This window comes from Hemibagrus wyckioides, linkage group LG27, assembly GCF_019097595.1.
Source record: "Hemibagrus wyckioides isolate EC202008001 linkage group LG27, SWU_Hwy_1.0, whole genome shotgun sequence".
Lineage (NCBI taxonomy): Eukaryota > Metazoa > Chordata > Actinopteri > Siluriformes > Bagridae > Hemibagrus > Hemibagrus wyckioides.
In genome coordinates this window covers 6,600,820-6,610,766 of record NC_080736.1, presented here as the reverse complement: position 1 = coordinate 6,610,766, position 9,947 = coordinate 6,600,820, and positions in this window count along the sequence as shown.

Here is a 9,947-nt window from a genome sequence, read left to right as displayed (position 1 = left end):
ACAAAAATGGCCATCTTGAGTGAAGGGATAGGCGTAGATAATCAGAGAGGCAGTGGGAAATTTGGGCCCTCAAGGCAAGTTAATACACTGCGGTTTCCCAGACACATAATTTTTGGATTAAGTGGGTGTCCTGCCTGCTCAGGGCCTTGAAATGCTAGATGAGCATTTAGCAGCGACAAATAAGCTTTAACCCTTTTTAACCAGTACAGTGGCTCCTCATTCTAAAGGCAGTATAGATTTCGACTTTTCAGACGACCGTGTACAGAAATGAATTATTTTATCGCCACAAGCCTGATATAAAATGAGTCTGTTGGCTTTTTGTGTGTTTTTCACTCTGTTGGGGTACACAGAATTTTAGTAGTTGAAGATAAACTCCTTCTAATTTTAGATACTTATGAACAAGCACTTGCAATAGCCTTTATTTGTCACATATACATTACAGCACAGTGAAATTCTTTCTTCACATATCCCATCCTTGGAGTTTGGGGTCAGAGCACAGGGTCAGCCATGATACATGGCTGACTGGAGCAGAGAGGGTTAAGGGCCTTGCTCAAGGGCCCAACAGTGGCAACTTGGTGGTGCTGGGGCTTGAACCCCCCGGTCAACGACCCAGAGCCTTAACAACTTGAGCCACCACCGCCACTTGGGGCATCTCAGAAAAAAGAAATGGGTTTGATATCAAAATTTGGTAACTATTATTATTATTATTATTATTATTATTATTATTATTATTTTTCTTGGAACGTCTATGAATATATTGCCCATGGTAGGCTAGATGAAAGATTCAGAAATACTAATAAAAAAATACAAATTCTTAAATCCCTGAAAAACTGTTTATTTTAATATGAGCCATCACTATGGAGTGGGACATGACTGAACGTAGACACAAGAAAACAGACGCAAATTCCAATTTTTGGCCATTGAGAAAACACAGAATTAACAAGCTTTATTTTTCCAAAATGTAAAAAGTGACTTGCTTATGAAACATCAGGGAGACTGAATCCCTACTAATAAATAGCTGCAGTGTTGCAACTTCAAAAACCAACCATATTTAACCACAGCACTGATTCTGCTTGGTGTTGAAGGGGTTATGTTTCTAACATGCATTGTTTCTATAGTAACAACAAAACATGTGGGACTTTTACAGACGATGATCCACATAAACAGATAAAATGTGTTGCTATGATGATGTTTTTCAGAGAGAAATGTTTATTTTGCAGTTTTGCTAAAGAAGGGAAAATTGCTCTATTTGGTTTTCCACCACTCCAGAATCTCTGGGCTACTGAGCTCTAAACTAACAGGACTAAAAGAAATTGGTAATCTTACTCACTTCATGAGACATAAAACAAGAGAAACCGATGAGGAAATGGCTGCTGTAGTGTAACTGATAACAGGAATAACATTCCATAACATTAAATGCAACTAGTCTGATATACGTACAACAAAATGTCATTGTGGCAATGTGTTGAGGTATAAGTGGAATAAACAGCTTAGGAAACGCTGTTATTGAGAAATAATCAAAATCTAGATGGCGTAATGTCTTACAAAATTGGTTATAGAGATGCTTTATTTGTTGTAAAGCATTTCTTAGTGTTCAAGGCTTGCTCTGAAAAATAATACCGCAATAAGCGATTCTGCATTTGAATAGATGCCTGGAAGTGGGTGGGCATTTGTGTGTGTTTGCATGAGTTGATGACTGTGTTTAGCATGAATGTGTTTTGCTTTCAGCTTGTGCCTCTGAACAGCCTGCAAACACACACACACACACACACACATGGGGAGAGAGTGGTTTTAAAATTGAAAAGTGATACTTGCAAAATATATAGCACCCTTTGAGGGTGGGTAGGGGGGCTGGCTGTAGGGGCCCAGTGCTAAATATACACTGCCAAGTCAGCAGACAAAAGAGAAAGTGAGAGAGGGAGTGTGTGAGGGGCGAAAAAGAGGTATAGAAAAAAAAGTGCCTGCCAAGTCCACCACATAGGGAGATCACAGGCCATGAGTGCAGGGACTTAGAAGTCAGCCAAAACAGGGAATAATGTACTGTATATCAGAGAGAGAGAGAGAGAGGAAGAGAGAGAGTTAATGTTCAGTGCCTCTTCAAATTAGTTGATGTCCCATCATCCTTTGCAAACCCTCACGGTTCTGGCTAGGGTCCTGTTTCCACCTCCGCAGATCATCACAGCAATTATTCTGGTGAGCGTTTCGTCATTCGCACTAAACCCAATCAGCCAACGCTGCTTTTCGCAGCCGATTCGCTCCGATTCATCCACTCCCCAAGGTAGTTTCTGAAACTAACACTAGCACAAACTCTCTAAGTGCTCATAGCGCTGACCTTTTTAACCTCTGGCGTTTGAAACAGCTAGCTCACAGTAGAGTCAGTGATACATTTACATAAGAATTGTTCAGCTGTGCCAACATCTACCCTGTGACCTCCAGGAAGGATCCATAAATCACACCCTTGTAGAGTTCGCAAAGACGAGAGAGAAAGAAATGAAGCTGGCTTCGGTCCATCCTCAGGGTTGAGGACCTACATGACCTCTGACCTTATGCTAATAATAAAGACAAATAGCTGGTAGCTAGAATTCAGACTTTAAACTTGTATTTTTCCACAAATTCACCAAGATAAATCATAACCATTTCAGATCTCTTTTGATTTCTGCTGGTTTTGTAATGGTTAGAAATGACATTATGTTTTTTTATCCATATGGTTCTCTATGGTGTGAAACCTGGGATGGATTCTACAAATTACTGATGCATTACAAAATAGGATTCAAAGGCTTCCTAATGGAGTCTGATGGTGTCTTCATGGTGCTTTAATGGACTTCGATGATCGTAACATCTGCATTTCGGCATGCGACCAACATAAAAACACTCACATGTAGCACTCATGGTTATCCAGGTAGAACTTCTTATAACATATATAAGGAATAAAACATAAGGCATGCTGTTAAAGGAAAATCATCAGTGATGTATTGGTGTGATTAAACCCATGGCATTTTTGCATATTATCCAACAACACCTTGTTTTTCATTTAAACATTTCTTGTTGTTTAATCTGGAACCTTCTGGAAACAAGTTAAAGCAGCTATAAACACTCATTCCCCCTACCTCTGTCTGTTTGTGATTCTCTTGATTGAATGCTACAGGTTAACCACAAATCCCTCCATCATGCAGAATTTTCCCTTATCTAAGAGCATAAAAGTGGTTAAGATGTATTCATAAAAACAACTTCTCCTCACTGAAAACTTCTCCATATCAACAATTACACACGTTTTTGATTCTTTTCATATGACATAAAAGTTGGTACTAGTAGCGATAATATAATAAAACGAGCGGATTAATTACATTTTTAAGGTTAAGGGCCTTGCTCAGGGGTGCAGCAATGGCAGCTTGGTGGACCTGGGATTCGAACTCACAACCATCTGATCAGTAGTCCAATGCTACCACATCCCCTAACATAATACAATATATATGATAAATATTTTAATATGATTAATATAAACCTGCTGCAGGAACTGAAATAAATACTGCTCAGAAGGTTCTCAGTTAAAATCCCAGAGCTGGGCCCCCGAGCAAGACCCTTAACCCTTAATTTCTCAGTTGTATAGATGATATAAGCGCAAGTCACTCTTGATAAGGGTGTCTGCCAGAAATGTAGGCTAAAGGTAAAGGGTAAAAGGGTACCTTTTAGCTTTAAAGCTAAAGCTAAAAGGTAGGCTAAAGGTGTAATCTTAGTATTTGGTCAGCTCTTTGTCACAGATCACGTGTGATGTAGACATTGCACTTGTAAAAGTCACGGGACACGCCCACATCTAATCACTCAGTCAAAGTGAACGATCACCAGGTCGCTGTGTGTGTGAAAAATATCAATATCTCAACGAATTCTCAGCCATTTTACAATTTCTCTCTCTCTCTCTCTCTCTCTCTCTCTCTCTCCCTCCCTCCTTTGCTCTCTCTCTCTCTCTCTCTCTCTCAATAAGCTTAAAATACCCAAAAAGCCTCTTCAACAAAACAAACCCTTTTGGCTCGGCTCCTAATACCGTTCTATAGAAAGCTACAAGGACGGTTTATCATTCTGAGTATATGATTTCTTCTTTCTTTTTCTGAAACAGATAATAATCATCCTCTCTGTATGCTCATCAGCTCTGGGAATAAAGAGCTTCATCCAGAAATCAGTGAGCACAACAGTTTCTTTCTGGGAAAAACCCAACCTGCTGTTTGCTTTGATGCTAACACTGTGTAAAGTGATTACAGGGAGCAGTGTATCAGTGCTTACACGCTTACACACTCGGGGTTGTTTTTAATCCTAGTTCAAATTAGTTTCTCGAATAGAAACCACTTTTGTATGCTTGAAGTAATACAGTCAATACATCATTACTAAAGAGATTAATAACCGTCATCAAATATTTCATAAAGATCTGTAAAGGTTCTATATTTTGCCTTGCTTTTAACTGCTAAACACTCATACACACTGCTAAACACTCATACATACTGCTAAACAATTATACATACTGCTAAACAATTATACATACTGCTAAACACTCATAGACACTGCTAAACACTCATACACACTGCTAAACACTCATACACACTGCTAAACACTCATACATATTGCTAAACACTCATAGACACTGCTAAACACTCATACACACTGCTAAACACTTATATACACTGCTAGACACTCAGACACTGCTAAACACTCATAGACACTGCTAAACACTCATATACACTGCTAGACACTCATAGACACTACTAAACACTCATACACACTGCTAAACACTCATACACACTGCTAAACACTCATACACACTGCTAAACACTCATACACACTGCTAAACACTCATACATATTGCTAAACACTCATAGACACTACTAAACACTCATACACACTGCTAAACACTCATACACACTGCTAAACACTCATACACACTGCTAAACACTCATACACACTGCTAAACACTTATATACACTGCTAGACACTCATACACACTGCTAAACACTCATAGACACTGCTAAACACTCATAAACACTGCTAAACACTCATACACACTGCTAAACACTCATACACACTGCTAAACACTCATACATATTGCTAAACACTCATAGACACTACTAAACACTCATACACACTGCTAAACACTTATATACACTGCTAGACACTCATACACACTGCTAAACACTCATAGACACTGCTAAACACTCATATACACTGCTAGACACTCATAGACACTACTAAACACTCATACACACTGCTAAACACTCATACACACTGCTAAACACTCATACACACTGCTAAACACTCATACACACTGCTAAACACTCATAGACACTGCTAAACACTCATAGACACTACTAAACACTCATACACACTGCTAAACACTCATATACACTGCTAGATACTCATAGACACTACTAAACACTCATACATATTGCTAAACACTCATACACACTACTAAACACTCATACATATTGCTAAACACTCATACACACTACTAAACACTCATAGACACTGCTAAACACTCATACACACTGCTAAACACTCATACATATTGCTAAACAATTATACACACTGCTAAACGCTCATACACACTACTAAACACTCATACATATTGCTAAACACTCATACATATTGCTAAACACTCATACATATTGCTAAACACTCATAGACACTGCTAAACACTCATACATATTGCTAAACACTCATACACACTACTAAACACTCATACACACTGCTAAACACTCATACACACTACTAAACACTCACAGACACTGCTAAACACTCATAGACACTACTAAACACTCATACACACTGCTAAACACTCATACACACTACTAAACACTCATACACACTACTAAACACTCATACATATTGCTAAACACTCAAACACACTACTAAACACTCATACATATTGCTAAACACTAATACACACTACTAAACACTCATAGACACTGCTAAACACTCATACACACTACTAAACACTCATAGACACTGCTAAACACTCATACACACTACTAAACACTCATAGACACTGCTAAACACTCATACACACTACTAAACACTCATAGACACTGCTAAACACTCATACATATTGCTAAACACTCATACACACTACTAAACACTCATAGACACTGCTAAACACTCATACACACTACTAAACACTCATACATATTGCTAAACACTCATACACACTACTAAACACTCATACACACTACTAAACACTCATACACACTACTAAACACTCATAGACACTGCTAAACACTCATACACACTACTAAACACTCATACATATTGCTAAACACTCATACACACTACTAAACACTCATACATATTGCTAAACACTCATACACACTACTAAACACTCATAGACACTGCTAAACACTCATACACACTACTAAACACTCATACATATTGCTAAACACTCATACATATTGCTAAACACTCATAGACACTACTAAACACTCATACATATTGCTAAACACTCATAGACACTGCTAAACACTCATACACACTACTAAACACTCATACATATTGCTAAACACTCATACATATTGCTAAACACTCATACATATTGCTAAACACTCATACACACTACTAAACACTCATACACACTGCTAAACACTCATACACACTACTAAACACTCATACATATTGCTAAACACTCATAGACACTGCTAAACACTCATACATATTGCTAAACACTCATAGACACTGCTAAACACTCATACACACTACTAAACACTCATACATATTGCTAAACACTCATACACACTACTAAACACTCAGACACTGCTAAACACTCATACACACTACTAAACACTCATACATATTGCTAAACACTCATACATATTGCTAAACACTCATACATATTGCTAAACACTCATACACACTACTAAACACTCATACACACTGCTAAACACTCATACACACTGCTAAACACTCATACATATTGCTAAACAATTATACACACTGCTAAACGCTCATACACACTACTAAACACTCATACATATTGCTAAACACTCATACATATTGCTAAACACTCATACATATTGCTAAACACTCATAGACACTGCTAAACACTCATACATATTGCTAAACACTCATAGACACTGCTAAACACTCATACATATTGCTAAACACTCATACACACTACTAAACACTCATACACACTGCTAAACACTCATACACACTACTAAACACTCATATACACTACTAAACACTCACAGACACTGCTAAACACTCATAGACACTACTAAACACTCATACACACTGCTAAACACTCATACACACTACTAAACACTCATACACACTACTAAACACTCATACATATTGCTAAACACTCAAACACACTACTAAACACTCATACATATTGCTAAACACTAATACACACTACTAAACACTCATAGACACTGCTAAACACTCATACACACTACTAAACACTCATAGACACTGCTAAACACTCATACACACTACTAAACACTCATAGACACTGCTAAACACTCATACACACTACTAAACACTCATACATATTGCTAAACACTCATACACACTACTAAACACTCATACATATTGCTAAACACTCATAGACACTGCTAAACACTCATACATATTGCTAAACACTCATAGACACTGCTAAACACTCATACACACTACTAAACACTCATACATATTGCTAAACACTCATAGACACTGCTAAACACTCATACACACTACTAAACACTCATACACACTACTAAACACTCATACACACTACTAAACACTCATACATATTGCTAAACACTCATATACACTGCTAAACACTCATACACACTACTAAACACTCAGACACTGCTAAACACTCATACACACTACTAAACACTCATACATACTACTAAACACTCATACACACTGCTAAACACTCATACACACTACTAAACACTCATACATACTACTAAACACTCATACACACTGCTAAACACTCATACACACTACTAAACACTCATACATATTGCTAAACACTCATAGACACTGCTAAACACTCATACATATTGCTAAACACTCATAGACACTACTAAACACTCATACATATTGCTAAACACTCATACATATTGCTAAACACTCATAGACACTGCTAAACACTCATACATATTGCTAAACACTCATAGACACTGCTAAACACTCATACATATTGCTAAACACTCATAGACACTGCTAAACACTCATACATATTGCTAAACACTCATAGACACTGCTAAACACTCATACATATTGCTAAACACTCAGACACTGCTAAACACTCATACATATTGCTAAACACTCATACATATTGCTAAACACTCATAGACACTGCTAAACACTCATACATATTGCTAAACACTCATACACACTACTAAACACTCATACACACTACTAAACACTCATACACACTACTAAACACTCATACACACTGCTAAACACTCATAGACACTGCTAAACACTCATACACACTGCTAAACACTCATACATATTGCTAAACACTCATAGACACTGCTAAACACTCATACACACTACTAAACACTCATACATATTGCTAAACACTCATACACACTACTAAACACTCAGACACTGCTAAACACTCATACACACTACTAAACACTCATACATATTGCTAAACACTCATACACACTACTAAACACTCAGACACTGCTAAACACTCATACACACTGCTAAACACTCATACATATTGCTAAACACTCATAGACACTGCTAAACACTCATACACACTACTAAACACTCATACATATTGCTAAACACTCATACACACTACTAAACACTCATACACACTACTAAACACTCATACATATTGCTAAACACTCATACATATTGCTAAACACTCATATACACTGCTAAACACTCATACACACTACTAAACACTCATACATATTGCTAAACACTCATACACACTACTAAACACTCAGACACTGCTAAACACTCATACACACTACTAAACACTCATACATACTACTAAACACTCATACACACTGCTAAACACTCATACACACTGCTAAACACTCATACATATTGCTAAACACTCATAGACACTGCTAAACACTCATACATATTGCTAAACACTCAGACACTGCTAAACACTCATACATATTGCTAAACACTCATACATATTGCTAAACACTCATAGACACTGCTAAACACTCATACACACTACTAAACACTCATACACACTACTAAACACTCATACACACTGCTAAACACTCATAGACACTGCTAAACACTCATACACACTGCTAAACACTCATACATATTGCTAAACACTCATAGACACTGCTAAACACTCATACACACTACTAAACACTCATACATATTGCTAAACACTCATACACACTACTAAACACTCAGACACTGCTAAACACTCATACACACTACTAAACACTCATACATATTGCTAAACACTCATACACACTACTAAACACTCATACACACTGCTAAACACTCATAGACACTGCTAAACACTCATAGACACTGCTAAACACTCATACATATTGCTAAACACTCATAGACACTGCTAAACACTCATACACACTACTAAACACTCATACATATTGCTAAACACTCATACACACTACTAAACACTCATACACACTACTAAACACTCATACACACTACTAAACACTCATACATATTGCTAAACACTCATACATATTGCTAAACACTCATATACACTGCTAAACACTCATACACACTACTAAACACTCATACACACTACTAAACACTCATACACACTACTAAACACTCATACATATTGCTAAACACTCATACACACTACTAAACACTCAGACACTGCTAAACACTCATACACACTACTAAACACTCATACATATTGCTAAACACTCATACACACTACTAAACACTCATACACACTGCTAAACACTCATAGACACTGCTAAACACTCATACACACTGCTAAACACTCATAC